At 39.9% G+C, this 18,508-nt stretch overlaps 1 long non-coding RNA gene across 2 annotated transcripts; it reads left to right on the top strand.

Moving 5' to 3' along the window:
- Window positions 1-1,646: 1,646 nt before the first annotated feature.
- On the top strand, window positions 1,647-16,997 carry LOC118567099. 2 transcript variants are annotated; one of them, XR_004933479.1, is made up of 3 exons: window positions 1,647-1,782; window positions 14,560-14,787; window positions 16,937-16,997. It is a non-coding gene; the product is annotated as an uncharacterized LOC118567099 (long non-coding RNA). The 2 variants fall into 2 exon arrangements; XR_004933480.1 differs by lacking the exon at window positions 1,647-1,782 and adding an exon at window positions 14,414-14,464.
- Window positions 16,998-18,508: the final 1,511 nt, after the last annotated feature.

Raw genomic sequence — 18,508 nt, 5'->3', positions numbered from 1 at the left:
GACTAACGCATCCACCAACTCCTGGACAGTCTGTGGTGCAAGGTGGCGTTGGTGGATGAAGCGAGACACGATGTCCCAGATGTGCTGAACTGGATTCAGGTCTGGGGAACAGGCGGGCCGGTCCGTAGCATCAAAGCCTTCATCTGGCAGGAACTGCTGACACTCCAGCCACATGAGGTCTAGCACTGTCTTGCATTAGGAAGAACCCAGGGCCAACCACACCATCATATGGGTCTGAGGATCTCATCTCTGTACCTAATGGCAGTCAGACTACCTCTGGTGAGCATCCCACACCATCACTGACCCACTGCCAAGTCATTATGGAGGATGTTGCAGCAGCAGAACGTTCTCCATGGCGTCTCCAGACTCTGTCACGTCTGCCACATGTGCTCAGTGTGAACCTGCTTTCATCTGGGAAGAGCTCAGGGCGCCAGTGGTGAATTTGCCAATCGTTCACTGGCAAATACCAAACGTCCTGCATGGTGTTGGGCTGTAAGCAGAACCTCCACCTGTGGACGTCATACCCTCATGGAGTCTGTTTCTGATCCTTTGAGCAGACACAGGCACATCTGTGGCCTGCTGGAGGTCATGTTGCAGGGCTCTAACTGCTCCTCCTGTTCCTTTGTGCACAAAGGCGGAGGTAGCGGTCCTGCTGCAGGATTGTTGCCCTCCTACGGCCTCCTCCTCGTCTCCTGATGTACTGGCCTGTATCCTGGTAGCGCCTCTATGCTGTGGACACTACGCTGTCAGAACCCTTAAACCTTCTTGGCACAGCTTGCATAGACGTGCCATCCTGGATGAGCTGCACCACCTGAGCCACTTGTGTGGGTTTTAGACTCCGCCTCATTCTACCGCTAGAGTGAAAGCACCGCCAGCAAAACATCAGAAAGCAGAGGAACTGAGAAGTGGTCTGTGGTCTCCACCTGCAGAACCACTCCTTTATTGGACTCTTCCTAATTGCCTCTAGTTTCCACCTGTTGCACAACAGCAGGTGGAATTGATTGTCAATCAGCGTTGCTTCTTAAGTGGACAGTTTGATTGTACAGAAGTGGGACTGACTTGGAGTTACATTATGTTGTTTAAGTGGTCCTTTTATTTTTTGAGCTATATATATATATATATATATATATATATTTATTTATTTATTTATTTATTTATTTATTTAGTTTTACTGAGAAACGTTAGGGATGCAAACAAATAATCGCCTTGCAATTAACTGACAATTCATGGTTGATTAGATTTAAGTTTTTCCATCCGATTAACTGAAAATGTCTGCTTAGACCAGGGGTCACCAATAACCCTCCAGTGAGCAGCATTTCAAATTATATTTTATTCAGTTGCTCTTCCCATTCAATCATAATTGTATTTACATAGATTTAAAAAATTACGAAAGCATTTCAACATATTATTGTTAGGAAAAGGTAATGTGTCCTTGGGCTCTTGCTGTTCACAGGTCAGTACAGGTAGCCCTTCCTATGACAGAGTACCGATGAAGAAGCTCTGTTTCAAAAAGGTTGATGACCCCTGGTTTAGACCTTCTGTTAGTGTTGTAGTATCGCCCCCATCCAGCAGAGGGCGCTGCCAGTCATTCTAAAGTCTAGTTCGCGGAAAAAGTACTCGCAACGTGTTTATGAAGTGGTCCAAACTGAGTCCGGTGTGGGGTTAGCTCTTTTGCGCTATTTAACGATAAGGATAAAAATGTTGTTTATGCGGTTCTGTTTTTAAATTTAAACACTCAACAAGCTCCTTAGGATGTCAGCTAAATAGCTCCATTCATCCTGGGTGAGTCAACTTCTCAACTCACTGGTGCACTCAGAAGGCAAGGACGTGATGACAGAAAAGTGGAGGGAATTACGGTAAAAAAAAAAAAAAAAAGTACGGTAACGTGATAGACATGGTGTCAGTAACACGTTTGATGAGTGATTTCGTCGGGATTATTAGTGTTTTATATATTTCAGGCACCACAGATATATATACGTATATAATGTCTATAGTAGGCACTACCCGATATGTACGCGAACAGAATAACTTCCTGGTCGCCAAAAATAATGTAATTACGGTACTGAAAATACTTATTTCTATACTTAAATCATTAAAGAATGCTAAACTACACCATATAGAAAACATTGAAGACTTTTCTGGAAGAAATGGATGCGTTTTACATTCTCTCCATTATATTGCTTGACGTCATCATCGGACATGCTCAGAGCAGTCCGGGAATATATTATTGCATAACGTTTATCTGTATTGTCCAATGCACTGTATAGGTTTTATTTGTTCTAACAGGACTGGAAAAAGATATTTTCATCCTTATTATAAGGTGAATTTTGTATATAACTCCGCATTATAGTGTTCTACATTACTATAAAATTATATAATCAACTTAAACACAAATAATCTTTTACTAAAAATGTGTTTTATTATAAAGTTAAAATTATCGATTGCGATTTTAGCGCCCTCTGGTGGACACATCATGAACAAGAGAAGACCTCTTCCTTATAATAGCCACATTTATTTTTATTTTTTTTTACAAAAACCAAACAGGGAATAGAACAAAGAACACAGAACAAAGCCAAGGCATACATTATTACAATACATTTATTAAGTACACACTAATACATATGCAAATCAAATAAATGATAAAAAAAACCCTGAAGAATATTCTAAATCAAATACATTTCTATACTACTATATGTGTTTATAGCTTTTTTTATGTACTTGTATATATTTTTATTTCCCTAACCACAACTGGGAAACATTTTTGCTATTAAAAAAACAAACAAACAAAAAAATCATTGCTTATTTCTTAGCTTTTTATCTAAAGTAAAGATCTTGCTCTAGTATCCTGTAAAGTGCTTTAAACAACATTGTACATTAACCAGCAAAAAACTCATGTCCACATTACCTACTACCTCCAAACTACACACACAAATACAATTACAACAGGTGAGAAAAACCTTTAACTAGGCCTTAAAACCTACATGAAACGCTGGTAAGGCTAAAATGGGTTATAGTTAGAAAAGTTGAGCAGGGGGGGAAAAAGGAATTCAGAGAGAGAGAAAACTTTATACAGCATATTAAGAACTGACTGTACAGACATAAGAACTATGCTCGCGAAACATGGCATTGACCTTTAGCCACTTTACATCAACACGCTCACATCACAAAGGACATAGTTGTTTTCCAGAGAGGTCTCTGGGAATGGCTCAATCAGGTCCAATCCAACAACCTCCCAAGGTTCCTTGACCTGCCACGCAATAAAAGAACAAATAATAGAAAAATATCGTGCAAATGGGCTATATTTACTTATGCAAACAGTGCTTGTGTTTTAGTCTATTAATTCAAAATAAAAACCTTGATTGAATGTAGAACTGGTGCCACAGTTTCCGTAGGATCATTAAGTTGGCATCGGTGACAACGCTTGACCTGAAAGGAAATTTTGTTGTGTAGTTGATGCAGGCTGATGAACAATGAAATCAGCAAAACTCAACATATAGTTTATACTATTACCCAGTCATCAACATCCTTTGTGATGGTGAGCCAGTAATAACCAGCACTAACCCTGTCTCGAGTGGTCCTCCTGCCATTGTGCTTGCCAGTACCAGGATTATTGTGGCCCGCCATCAAGACAGATGTTCTTTCTTTCTCAGAAAGTACCACAAGCCGCATGAACTGCCGGCTGGGACCAACGTGGAAGAGTCTGCTGTCTGTTAGAACAATGGGTGGATGGAATGATATGAAAACAGTATAACTAAAACATGTTTTTTTTTCTTCATGCAAAGTCATAAAATTTAAAGTATACAGTAAAAATGAAACGTATAGTAAAAAAATATTTTTGTGCATCCCAGAATAAGTGCAGTAACCCAAAAAGCATACAAGATAAACATTTATATACATATTTAAAGTTCTAAAAAACATTTTAACATTTTAAATATATATATTTACTTTGACTGTAAGGTGCCTGCCAGAATAAAAAAATTATAAAATAAGAACATAATCATCTTAAATATGTAATATATTCTAGATTGGACTTGAAATTGAAAAGACTGCTTTCCAAGGGACAAAAAAATGTTATTCTTATTTTAACATTAAATATCAAAATTGTAAAACTTATAGACTAAATACATATACAATAAATACATTTTTTTCTGGGTAGTTAAGTAAACTTAACTTAACTTTGCAATTTTTCACCTTTTAACTAGAAAATGTGGTGTCGTGTTACCTCGTGAGGTAGCAACAATAGCAAGGCAAGTCCGGCACAACACCGGACTTTGCGCAGCGTCTTCTTTTTTTAAACCCAAAATAATTCCACACAAGTGACGTGCCGCTCCTCTTTGGTAACAGACCTTCAGTTGTGTCGTTTTTTTGTCCAGTGTGAGGCCATTGTTCGGCAGGTAAGTCGCAGACGATATCGACTTTCCCTCCGTGTTACTCTGCTAGCGAGTCACCCCCGATCACGTGACCCGTCAAATCGCGTCCATTGCGATTAGAAAATCTCGTTTTATCCTATCGCGATATTATTGCAAATGCAATTAATCGTTCAGCCCTAGTGCAGACCGCAAAGTTGAATAATAATGGTCTCCACCAACCTACAGCAGTCGGGCTACTGTGCAGGAGTCCTGCTGGCACCTAGCACGCAGCGGGTTATGCTCTCCACATCAGGGCTTTTTGAGGGCTTCTTTGGTGTACGAAAGCGTCCAGTCTAAAGTTTCTCTCACAGATAGATACGTCAGTAAGAAGGTGCAGCGTTGATTTGGAGATGGAATAAGAAAACAAGACCCACTGCTCACTTTTGAGTCACGATGACTCGAAATTCTCACCTGTGAGCCAAGCTGATGGAGGACATCATGGCGCCAGGACACGTGCGAGGCTTCACACTTGGCGCAAGTCAGTGTCTCAGTGAGCATGGTGTAAATCCGGTCAACATCCAGGACCCGCCGTGCCCTTTTGTGCAGCCCTGCCCCAGTCGGCTGATGCCCACCACATGAAGGATTGGGGCAGACCACCTTAACCTTCCACAACTTGTATGGCATCCGCACGAGTAGTGGATGGGCGAAGAAGGTGCCTGGTGGTAGATGGGACTGGGCTGAGGTGGGAAGTACCGCAGCTTCAGGTTGTCCTGGAGCTCCAGTTTGACCTTTGCCCCCATCCTAAACAACACTTTTGCTATCCACCTATGGTCCTCGGGTGGTGATGTGTAATCATGCTTTGCTATTTAAAAAAAAAATCTAAAATATCAGTGCTAGACCATTTACCGACACAGGAGCAACCACTTGTATCTCAGGTATGACAGCTGGTGCCTGTGTTTGGAGGTCTACAGCCTGTGCAACGTTTCATTATCAGATATTCTGTAGAAGAACTCTTTAACATTGTACAGAGAATAAGGTGTAGAACTACAAGAGCGCTACATGAAAAGGGATTCACTCACTGAGATTGTAGTGCCGACTGGAGGACCAGGGATCTATTTTACAGATTTATCTTCTGTAAAATAGAGCCTTAAGTAACTTTTATAAACAAGCCACTTTCATGGAGTTGACTTTTTTCTGAGATTTTTACGGCACTACTGTCGCATTTTTTGTACAGTGGGCTGACAGGAAAGGGGTTACGAGAGAGAGGGAGAGACATGCGGCAAAGGACCACAGGTCGGAGTGGAACCCGGGTCGTCCACGTCGAGGACTGAGGCCTCCATACATGGGTCGTGCGCGCTAACTACTGCGCCAAAGCTGGGGAACTATCGTCCGTATAATGGGAAAGAATTGCTGGAGAAGTACCGTGAACATGGGTTCGAATCCCGCTGTGGTACACTTTTGTTGCCACTAAAACAGCTTCATTTGTTGGCTTTTAACACATAAAATAGCCTTTTGTAATTTGTGGAGCGTTTTTTAACATTTAAGCTAAATTTTACAACCTCACAAAGTGACACACTATCATAGATCTATAGACTGATAAAATAATGTAATCTAAACATGATTTCTTTTTTGGACTCAATTAGTTAACCAGGCAGGAGACACATAACATAACTCTTGAATGTATACCAAAAATAAGCACATTCGGGCACAAAGTCTTGTCAATTAACTCTGTATTTAGGACCCACTTTTATCAAACAGGAAATTTCAGCAAAAATCAATGTGCATTTCTTGCACTGGATATCTCAATTTAATCAAATGTAGAGTATGCTGCAATCTATTAGGATTTATGGGCGTACTGGATGTATTTTTGCTCTAGAGCAAATTACAGTCATTATCAGGAAATATCTAAAAAAAGAGGCCAATGAAATGAGTTATTGAATTTCTTTATTTTATTTAAAACAATTCAATGTATACACAAACACCCTGTAACATTCTTATATATACATAAAATATATAAATAAATCACGTATATACACATAGTGTATAGACATTATATAATTAGTGTTTAGACAATATAGCATATAGAGACAATATATATATATATATCTATATATGTACAGTGTATAGACATATGTACAGTGTATAGACATATGTACAGTGTATAGACATAACAATTATGTAAGTAGTTTATAAACATATTAGTGTATAGACATAACAATTATATAGCATGTAGACATGTCCTAGTGTATAGCCATATTAATTATATAATTAGTAAAAAGGCATAATATCTAAATTATATATACAATAAATAATATAGAATAAATGTATGTATGCATAATAATTAAATAAAAATACAAAAATCTTAAACACTGAAAAAAGCTTCATTCCGTTATCTTCTCATCTGTCTGAGCCACTGCTCTTTGGTTAGTGTTTGGGCAGTAAATCCTGCCTTTGTATTGGCTATGGCCGGTCTCTGTGGTGCGTGGCTCATCGCATTTAGTGCATCGGTTGGATGTGACTGTTCTTGTGTATTTGCGCTTCTCTTTTTGGGCTGTGTTTTGGGTTTGTGTAGGAGATGTAGGGGTTCCCTGAAAATATGTTGGGCATATAACGTTTGGTGCAGTGGGGGAGGGCCGCAGAAGTCATGGCAAATTGTTAGCTGCTGCAGCGGTTGGTGGTATTTGGAGTGGCTTGTACAAAATATTTTGGTGAGGTGGAGGCGGTTTTGGTTGAATATTTTTCAGCTCAGCTCTGTCTTTGACAATGAGTTTTGTTTTTGCTTGGCCAGTGATGTCAGGAGGCAGGTTGTAACTGTGTTCGTGTTTGTGTGGTGTGACTTGAGTCGGCTTAGTGTTAACTGGCAGAAGTGGTTCACTGGCAACGGGCCGTTCCTGAGGCAGCACCAGCCCCTGCATAAGAATGGCAACATCTTGGGCCTTAAATCTTTTGTTATGCCACTGTATTAAGGTGGTCTGATTTACAGTGACAGGTTGGAGGGTTGTGTCTTTCATAATAATGCCGTTATTCAAAATTAGCTGTCGAATCTTTTTGTAATCATTTAGAATTAATGACCATCTTGAAAAGGTTTGGTTTCCAATTTTTTTGGGGCTACTATGAATGTTGCACAACCTGATAAAAGCCATCTCAACTAGGCGGCTACAATCTGGCCATTGAGCAGCAGAACCAGAAGAACCAAGAACATGCCTTTTTGTGCTCTCAACGCCTGCCTAAACAGCTTTTTTTGGGGAGGACCTAAATCGACCTGTAAGCTGTCGTTCCTGGTGTCGTGCAGCATACACAATCCGGTCTTTATCATATTTGTCCAAGTTTTGCCAAAGACCCACAATGGTGGCGGCCTGCTGGTTTGAGATTGTCAGGCCTTTTTCATTTCTTAGTTCCACCAGGTACTCTGCAAGCTCATCCACCCGATTCAGTCCTGCCCTACTGTGTTCATCAACAGCCTGTGGAGAAAAATATTGCATTAAGTATCTCAAAAAGATAAACCATAAACAATTTTCAAAACACACTGATATTTAACTTACAATTTGTTCAGAAGTAGTTAGCCCAGGTAACCCGGATGAAACGGTAGCCTGTTGCATTTCTATTTGCTCCAGCAATGTCTCTGCCTCCTCAGAATCTGGTGCCATATCCTGTAGTGGTTTGTCATTCTGCCTCAGTAGGTACTGCACTCCAATCAATTCACCTGAACCTTGCATAACCAATTTTGGATTACATAAAACATTTAAAGAGTTAAATACAGGACAATGAGCATAATACTTAGTGTTGAAACCTGTATATTTTTTAGGTGGTGTAAAGGGGAGCAGCTTCTTGCCAAAAACTCTCTCATAATCGATGTTGACACTATGAACCAGTTCACCAGAGTAGGTGCGTAAACCAGAGGTTTCTGTCTCCACAGCAGCAGCTGCCCTGTTGTATAATATACCTATTTCCCAGGGTCAGGCATGCTTTTTTAAAAGACATTTGATAGATTTTATGAAAGATTTTGCAGTACTATACCAGAGACAGCCATGCATCTGTAAAATGCAGTTGATCGATTTGATGAGAGAAGTTGCATTTATATAAACTCCTACTAAGTGCCCAAATAAAGTAAAAATATAATTGTTTAATGGCAAAAACGGGGCTAATTGAAACACATATGATAAAAGATGATTCAAGAGTAGAAGCATTACTTACCGAAATCGACGAGAGTTCTCAAACGAGTCGCGCTCTGGATTCAGATCAACAAACCTACACTATCTGCCGAAGATGCCGATACATTAAGGGCGGGACATTTGAGTGTCGCCTCCTGCAGCGACTGGCCGCCCAAAATATTGACGTAGCCTCGTGATTCCGCCACCGTCGCTCCAATGACATTGAAGTTTCCTGTGTGAAGATACCCTTCAATGCAAAACCTCTCCATCTGGAGGCACCACCAACGGCGAATGGTTGGCATCTTCCACTTAAAAAAAACAGGCAAAAACAAGTATAATAAAAATTGCAAGTGGCTAGAAGAATTTCAATGTAATCAAACCAAACCCCCAAAAACAAAAACATACCTGGGAAAAGGTAAATGGGGTTGATGTGCTGATGCAGAGGGCATACTGCAAAACATCAAATAACTGTAACACACAGTTTGAGCCATAAGTAAAAGCTTTGAGTAACCAGTGAATACCATTAACATGAAGGCTGCAATGCATCTGCATACATTTGCATTATAAATTCAGATTAAGGTGACGCACTGAAATATGCAAGTAGCCTTAGAACGAGGCTTTTATGAACACCTAGCCTGAGAACAAGGCTTTTATGAACATATATCCAAAGAAACAGAACTGGCAATAGGCCACAACCAGTGAATCAATATAGCTTGAACCTAAATATATTTTTGTAGGCCTCGTCACCAAAACCATCTGGTCGAAGGGAGTCAAGAAACACTATCTCTCTCTGTTTTACCAGTAGAACCTGCAATTGATATTCTTTTTATTATCACATCATTAAACTGCAATACATATCCATCCTTCACTGAGATTATTTCAAATACAAAAATGTCATTACACAGAGGAGGTAGTGATCAGAAGCGTCCTGTTGTTGGCTACAAACTACAAGGTCTTTCGTTGTCAGGTCCTAATAATACCAATATGCATTAATATTACATCATACATGTTGTATACACTGAAGAATAGAAAGAGTGAGGAGGACAGCAATGTAGATAAATTCACGAAAATACCTACAGGCAATGAACAGAAAGGATCAACATCTTCTGCCTTTCACAGGGGCACCACATACAGATTGAAGATGTGTATTTTTCTTCCCTTGTGAAAACAGAAAGAATGATGTTAAGCATTTCAATTGTTTCACAGGGCTTAAAAACAAAGATCTATGCAATTTAATTACAAATCTTTTTGCCGTTTCCTCTACTATTTTCAGGCCAGCATTTCCAATCTGAAAGACATTCAAATTAACCAGTGATTAGACAGTTAGATATTATAGGTTTTTTGAGACACATCTAAGAATACTTACATTTGATTCCATGCACTGACTTAACCCTAAGGACCAGAAATCCTCACGTGTAAGGCACACACTTCCCTCCTTCACAATTAGTTCAGCAGGTGAACGATCCTGGCCCAATATGTAACTTAGCTAAACAGAAGAAAATTTATATTGGCTAGAATATTACATTTGGGGCAGCAATGTGAGAATAGAGAGGTGATTACATTAGCAAAGTCGGTCAGGGGCAGAGTCAGAACAAAATATTTCAAAGCATACAAGAGCCTCTTGAACTGGGTTCACATCCTGTTCCCACTTTGCTCCAGAAGAACAATAGGAATGCTCAGCTACCAGTCCCTTGAGGAGCTGCCCTTCAGATAGTTGCTCATCTGGTTGTATATATGATGACAAAATTTTTTCAGTTATTCTCAAGAAGTAAAAATATGAACACAAAGACACAGAAGTGTGGAACATCTAAAAGCACTTACTTGCTTAACCTATAATAGGGCCTCAGTCTGGACACATTGACCTTCATGGTTGTTGATCCCTTCAGCACAGTGGCCACTCCTTTTTTTGTAATGTTTCTAATCATGTAAGGTCCTCTGTGCTGGCTGGTCAACGTGTCCCCTGTACGTGGCCTTTTTGAAGCCCCTGAAATCAAGCATTCGTCCCCAGTCTCAACAATTGTGACACAGGTAAATTTGCGTTTCCGGTCTCCAAAAGTCCTGTGCTGTCTTTCTTGTGCCGGTTCAATATTTTGAAGAACCTTCAAAAATAGAAATGCACTTTAGGCAAGATTGTAAAAAAAAAAAAATCTTATTTCTAGTATTTTCTCAACATTTACAAACCTTGGTATTAAGATTTTGTATTTCAGTCAGCTGTTTATCGATTTCATGGTCTGCTTCGCCAACCTCAAAGTTGTCTCCCATTGGACAGGTATTCATAATCTCGGGCAGATGTGGGTGGCGGTGGAACAAGAGGAAGTATGGGGTGTATTTGGTTGAAGACTGATAGCAGGAAAGTTCATGGTTATCTGTTTTCAGATATTTTGTGCAAATGAAACATTAGTGTACTACCTGCTTGGCAGTGTTAATTCCATAAACAACTGCAGGAAGGTGGAGGTCCCAGTCATTATGGCTTTCGTTGACGTACTTCAATAGAGCATTCTTTATATTTTGATTTTTCCTTTCATTCTAAATGAAAGTATAAATTTCTTTGTCCTAAATAAAGCAACTTGATTTAAACATGGAAGTTCTTGCAAAACAAAGGCTAACTACTTGTCCATTGGTCTGGGGGGGGGGTATGCACTTGACACAGCATGCTGGATGTTCAGCGGTTTAAAGATACTGTCATTGAGCTGCAGGGAACACATAAATATCTTGAAAGGACTGAAATTTGCAAAAATGACAGAAGAGAAGATGGATAACATTTCACCTGGTTCACAAACTCCTTCCCCTGATCTGTTATTATTTTTCTCACTAAACTAAACGTGTACAGCTTAGAGATGATTGCTGAACAAACTTCTGCAGCGGTCTTTGTTCATAGAGGTTCAGCAACCACCAACTTTGTGTACAGATCGGTCATAGTGAGGACATAGTTGTGTCCCAGAGAGGTCTCTGGCAATGGCCCAATCAGGTCCAATCCAAGAACCTCCCAGGGTTCTTTGACCTACCACACAATAAAAGAACAAGTAATAGAAACATATAATGGAAATGGGTTATATTTACTTATAAAAACAGTGCTTGTGTTTCAGTCTATTAATTAAAAAATTAGAACCTTGAGATTGAATGTAGAACCGGTGCTACAGTTTTCATAGGATCATTTATTTGGCAGCGGTGACAACGTTTGACCTGAAAGGAAAATTTGTTTGTGTAGTTGATTCAGTCTGATAAACAGGAAAACTGAACCTAGAAGAGTCTGCTGTCTGTTAGAAGAATGGTTGGATGGAATGATATGAAAACAGTATAAATAAAACATATGGGTTTATTTTTTCATGTAAAGACATCAAATTTACAGCATACAGTAATTTTTGTGCATCCCAGAGTAAGTGCAGTAACCCAAAAAGCATACAAGATAAAATATATGAATAAACATTTAAAATAGTAAAAAATATTGTTGCATTTAACATTTTAAATATATACTCTCACTTTGACCGTAACGTGATTGCCAGAATAAAAAGTGTATGAAATAAGAACATAATCATCTTAAATGTGAAATATATTCTAGATTGGATTTAAAATTGAAAGACTGCTTCCAAGGGGAAAAAATAGTATCATTCTTATTTAAATATTAAATTGACTTATAAACGAAATAAATATATAATAAATATTTTTTTCTGGCTAGTTAATTAAAGTTAAATTTACTTTGCTTTTTGCTTTTTACTTTTACTTTTTAATTTTCTTACCTTTAACTTGAAAATGTGAAGACATCCTTTTTATTTTTCTTCTGGAATAAAAATCCAAATCTTCGGGAAATGTTCCCTTATCAATAAAAAACTGCAGGTCACGAAAGATAGCAAATGAATCCATTGTGGGATCAGTACTGCTGGAGTGCATAGTTAAGTACAGAGTAAATGAAATATTTAAACAAGTTTAAATGTATACGCTGTGTGACGTATATTTGCGCATGCTCAGAGCAGTCAAAGTAACTATCAAAAGGCGATTTAACTTTTTTTATGTATTTCTTTTTTTCATTTTTAGAATATGCAATATTTACGCAAATACAAAGATATACAAAAAGTAACCCATGCCTCGAAAAAATACAAAAGAATAAAAAAGTAAGAAAGACGAAATATTGCCACCGGAAGTTATTCCGTTCTCGCACGCGCAGATGAGCTACGGATCGTGCGACCAGTACGGATCGGGTAGTGACACGCTCGTCTTCGTCTTCTTCCTCCTCCTCTTCGTGTTTTAATGGCAGCTGACATCCAAAAGGATAATTACCGCCATCTAGTGGTGCGCTCTATTCTTCATCTTTATATTATCAGCAGCGCAACCAGCTACCGTAACGCCTGTTTCTGCACGCAACAGCTCTACCGTAATAACAGTCTACACGCAACTTCTGTCCCCTAAAATCGGGGACATTTCCGGGGACATCTTTAGCCGGGGACAGGTGGTCCAAAACGGGCACAGTCCCCGGAAATGGGGGGTGGGGGGGTGGGGGTGAAAGAAACTAATGATTTTTTTTATTAAGCATAGCCATACCAAGCAGTTGGTTTTGTACCACTGGGAGCAGCTGATTAACATCTTAAAAACTGAAATAATACCTTAACTACATCCCCAAATCCCAGCTGAGTTAGAAACGAGGAGCCCAGGTTGCAGAGCAGGAGCAAGAAGAGACGCTTTTCTGTCTCTGGAACTCAAGTGAAGAGGCAGCTGGAGAGACTGATCTGTGCAGAGCAGCTCTGGGATTTGACAGCACCTCTTCAATCTGAGCTTTACCAAAGAGAAGGTTCCAGTGTTATGATAGACCTCCTGCATAGTTCCCATAACGAGGAAAACTCACCCATCAGTCCTCAATGACTTTAGATCTGTTGCCCTGACATTCCACATCGTGAAGGTCCTCCTGTTGGCCCACCCGACTAAGCAGACAAGCAGCTATCATTGGAGTTGGAGTTGGAGTTGAAGACCCCATCATACACTTGCTTCATCAAACCCACTATCATGTAGACAAGGCAGGCAGCACTGTGAAGATCACATTCTTTGTCTCCAGTGCATTTAACACAATTCAGCCTGATTTGCTTTGTCGGAAACTCCAGAAGACTCAGGTGGAGGCCCCAACAATCACCTGGCTCTATGACAACTTTACAAACAGACCACAGTTTGTGAGACTGAGGGACAATGTGTCTAACCAGGTAGTCAGCAGCACAGGAGCACCACAGGGGACTGTACTCTCACCGTTCATTTTCACTCAGACTTCCAGTACAAAACAGACTCCTGTCATCTACAGAAATATTCAAATGACTCCGCAGTCGTCGGGTGCATCAGAGATGGACAGGAAGCTGAGTACAGAGAGCTGGTGGACCGCTTTGTGGGGTGGTGTGGAAACAATCATCTCATTCTGAATGTGGATAAAACAAAGGAGATGATTGTAGATTTCAGGAGAAACAGGATTAGATCAAACCCAATTTCCATCACGAGAGAAGAAGTGGAGGTGGTGGAGGAGTATAAATACCTCGGTGTTCACCTGGACAACAGACTGGACTGGAGACACAACTGTGAAGCTGTCTACAAGAAGGCACAGAGCATATTACTTCCTGAGGGAGCTTAGGTCCTTCAGGGTGTGTAACAAGGTACTGCATGTCTTCTAAAAGTTTGCTGTGGAGATGATCTTTCCACGGCAAACCTATGGGATCTCTCTCCATCATCTGCTGGGGTTGCAGCATCAGAGCAATTGACCTAAAGAAGCTCAACAACCTTATAAAGAAGGCCGGCTCTGTTCTGGGGACCCTTCTAGAACCTCTGGATATGACTCCTAAGAAAGACTCTTCATAAAATGAAGAACATTATGGACAACCCTAAGCATCCTCTTCATCAGACTGTTGTACAACATCATAGTGTCTTCAGTCAGAGGCTTCTCAGACCACTGTAAGACAGACCTCTACAGGAGATCCTTCCTGCCTGCAGCCATCGGTATCTACAAAACCCCCATAACATCTTTACAACAGCTTTTATGATTTGTGATTGAAACTGTTTCTTTGTTTGTTTTTTCATTGAATTGGACATAGGTGTTTTGGATGAGGAAAATGATCACGGCTGACGGCTGTGATGCTGACCTGGCTTCAAGAAAGCTCAAAGAGGACAGGAAATGGATCAGAGTTGAATGACAGCAGCAGCAGTCTGACAGACCTTCACTACAAAAGAAAACGGAAGTCGCACTCCGCAAGCTAGCATTACCACATCCAACGGGGAACCTGGTGCTACACAAACACCTGTGACATATTTTCAGATAAAAGGTAAGATCTGGGGCGGTGCTAGACATTTGAGGGCTCTAAGCGCTAATGCTTTGTGTTATCTCCCATCTGGAAATGAACAATAATACAGTTGTCAGTGCATTTCTCTTTATTTCCAAAGTACCTTTTTGTAATTAATGTTTTGAAAACAGTTGCAATAAACAAAAGGAACCCAAATCTTGAAAAAACATTCAAATAATTCTGCATCGACAATGGTACTTCCACTCAGGATAATTGCGTTTTACCCATCATAGAGGAAAATTTATACAGACAACAGATTTTAATTGAGATTAAACGAGGAAACAAATATTGTACAGTGAATAAAATGCAACAATAGGCAGCGCAAGATAGAACTAGGACTCATCCTTTAAAAGCGCTGTTAGAATAAGACTTATTTTTTTGTGCTGTTTTTGCATGTTGTATTTGTTTGGTGCAAACCCCAAAAAAACAAAAATGGTCTGACTTTACAGAGGAAACTGATACATATGGTCATGACACGGTTTGTCATTAGGAGGAGGAGCTAATCAAAACCATGGGAGAGATGGGGAAAATATCTTTTTTTTTCTTGAGCAAATATTTCTGTATTGCTTGCAAAAGTATTCATACCCCTTGAACCTTTCCACATATTGTCACATTACAACCACAAACAGAAAAATATTTTATTGGAATTGTATGTGAAAGACCAACACAAAATGGTATACAATTGTAAAGTAGAAAGACAATTATACATCTTTCCTTTTTTTTTTTTTTTTTTTTTACAAGTAAAAAAACTGAAAAGGGCAATGTGCAAAAGTATTCAGCCCTCCTGAGTCAATATTTTGTGGAACCACACTTAGCTTCAATCCCAGCTGCAAGTCTTTTAGGGTAAGTCTCTAGCAGCTTTGAACATCTAGCGACTGAAATCTTTGCCCATTCTTCTTTGCAAAACAGCTCTAGCTCAGTCAACTAGATGGAGAGCGTTTGTGAACAGCGGTTTTTAGACCTTACAACAGATTCTCTATTGGGTTTAGGTCTGGACTTTGATTAGGCCATTATAACGCATGAATGTGTTTTGTTTTAAAGCATTCCATTGTAGTCCTGGTTTTATGTTTAGGGTTGTTGTCCTGCTGGAGGGTGAACCTACGACCCAGTCTCAAGTCTTTTGCAGACCCCAACAGTTTTCTTCCAGTTACAGTTTTTGGCTCCATCTATCTTCCCATCAACTCTGACCATCTTCCCTGTCCCTGCTGAAGAGAAGCACCCCAGAGCATGATGCTGCCACCACCATATTTGACAGTGGGGACGGTGTGTTCAGAGTGATTTGAAGTGTTAGTTCTCTGCTACACATAGCGTTTTGTATTTTGGCCAAAAATGTTCAATATTGGTCTGGTCTGACCGAAGCACCTTCTTCCACATGTTTGCTGTGTCCCCAACATGGCTTCTGGCAAACAGGACTTCTTATTGTTTTCTCTTAACAACGGCTTTCTTCTTGCCACTCTTCTATAAAGTCCATATTTGTGCAGCACATGACGAATAGTTGTCCTGTGGACAGATTTCCCACCTGAGCTGTGGATCTCCGCATCCAGAGCCACCAGCATCCAGAGCCACCATGGACCTCTTGGCTGCATCTCTGATCAGTGCTCTCCTTGTTGGGCCTGTAAGTTTAGGTGGCCTGTCTTGTCTTGGTAGGTTTACGGTTGTGCCGTAAACCTACCATCATCCATTTATGAATGATGGATTGAACAGTTCTCCGTGAAATGTTCAAAGCTTGGGAAATCTGTTTATAGCCTGAGCCTGCTTTAAACTTCTCCACAGCTTTATCCCTGACCTGTCTGCTGTGTTCCTTGGACTTCATGATGCTGTTTACTCCCCAATATTCTCTTAACCAACTTCTGAGGTCGTCACAGAGCAGCTGTATTTGTATTGAGATTTGATTACACACTGGTTCACTCTGTTCAGTCATTAACAATCATCTGGCAACGTCTGAAGGCAACTGGTTGCACTCAGAGAAAAGGGCGTAGTTGTAATGTGATGAAATGTAGAAAAGTTCAAGGGGTATGAATACTTCTGCTAGCCACTGTGTCTAATAACATCTTTTACTCATTATTATTTTAATTTCTTTATTATAATTGCTGTAATTATGATTTTTCACTAGCCTAATTTTTTCCCCCAGCAGTTGGTGCTCTACATGGAGTGTGTGACGCATGTGGGTGAAGAGCCAGCGCCAGCACAGGGTAAGATAATATTGTTAAAATGACATGGGTTTGCTGGGGCCAGGCCTTATACTGAGAAGAAATATGTTACAGAAGGAAACTATAACAGCAATAAGCTTATCGACATCTTAGGGACTTCTTTATGTTTTTAAGGATCTTTTATTTTAGATATTCTTTTCAACTTTATTTTCATGTACCCGTTGACGCTTAAAGGCTTGAAGTCAATAAAAGTGGCTTCATGACACTTTGAATTCTGCTCATATGGATTTGATTTAGAACTGGCTTTGTATCTTTCTTATTTTTCATTTCTGTATAATAAAACTATTGCTCAATAGATCGATAGACAGATGTATGTAAAAAATATCACCCATGTGTCTGTCTCGTATTTGTATGACATTAAGGGGAGTATTGACACTTTTTGTTTTACACATAAAGTACTGGTCAGGATAGTATGGAAGCCCATTTCTGACACTCTGATGAAACAACTCGTATCTCATAATTAAGGCTTAGCTATCTCATAGCTAAGTCATGGAGCTTTAAGTGGCTCCATGGCGTTCTCAGGAGACGGCTAATGCAAGTTTGACCTGATAGACGGAAATGGCTGTTGCTACCCTCACTGATCGATACATCAGAAGGGGGTTTTACAAATCTGGATATATTACGAGTTTTGGAAGAATCCCATAATGTCAAATTAAGCTTCCGAACATTAGAGAGAAGACTGCAAAAGAAGCAGCTTTAGCGGAGAAAAAATAAGACGGACGATGCGGAGGTGCCATCTTTCATTGAGCAGCATCTACAGGGATCTGGTCGACAGCATGGCCACAGGTGGATGCACCAGAAATGTTGGATGGCTGGGATTGTCACAGACAGAAAAACTGTACGTCTTCTGACGCGCCTAATGGATCCAAATGTGGTTGACCCGCATGTAAGAAATCGTTTGAGACGACGCTCATCTGTCAGTTCTGGACCAAACTATGTATGGCATATTGATGGGTATGACAAACTAAAGCCATATGGTATATGTATCAATTAATGCATAGCTGGCTTCTAAAGAAAAAAAATATTTGGTTAGAAGCAAATAAAACACAGTGACTCTTGTATTCTTGCTGATGCCGTGATGGAATGGAATGGATCCCCACAAAAGGTCAGGGTGGGTCATGGCACAGAGAACACCCATGTGGTGGCGATGCAGAGATTTTTGCACAACACAGAAGAGGAAAATGGCTTTGACTCTGTTATCCTTGGCTAAAGTACTGGATATCAAAGAATAGAACGATGGTGGTGCGCCTTAAGAAGTGAATGTGCCCAGTTTTGGACGGACCGTTTTGACCAGCTGAAAGCTGACTGCTATTTTGTTGACAACTTTCTGAACAAATCACTGATTCAGTAGTGCTTCCTACAAACAATACAGGTAATAGAAATAAAACTTTTGCATTCAGCACACATATTTGACATCAGTTATAAATAATGCAAAAAAACCCTTTTCTTATTCTTTTCTTTTTTATTTTACAGATGGAACTTAACGAGGTTGT

Source organism: Fundulus heteroclitus, chromosome 20 (assembly GCF_011125445.2).
Source record: "Fundulus heteroclitus isolate FHET01 chromosome 20, MU-UCD_Fhet_4.1, whole genome shotgun sequence".
NCBI classification, from domain to species: domain Eukaryota; kingdom Metazoa; phylum Chordata; class Actinopteri; order Cyprinodontiformes; family Fundulidae; genus Fundulus; species Fundulus heteroclitus.
Note: the sequence above shows the minus strand (reverse complement) of the source record. Positions and strands in the feature narration are given on the sequence as shown.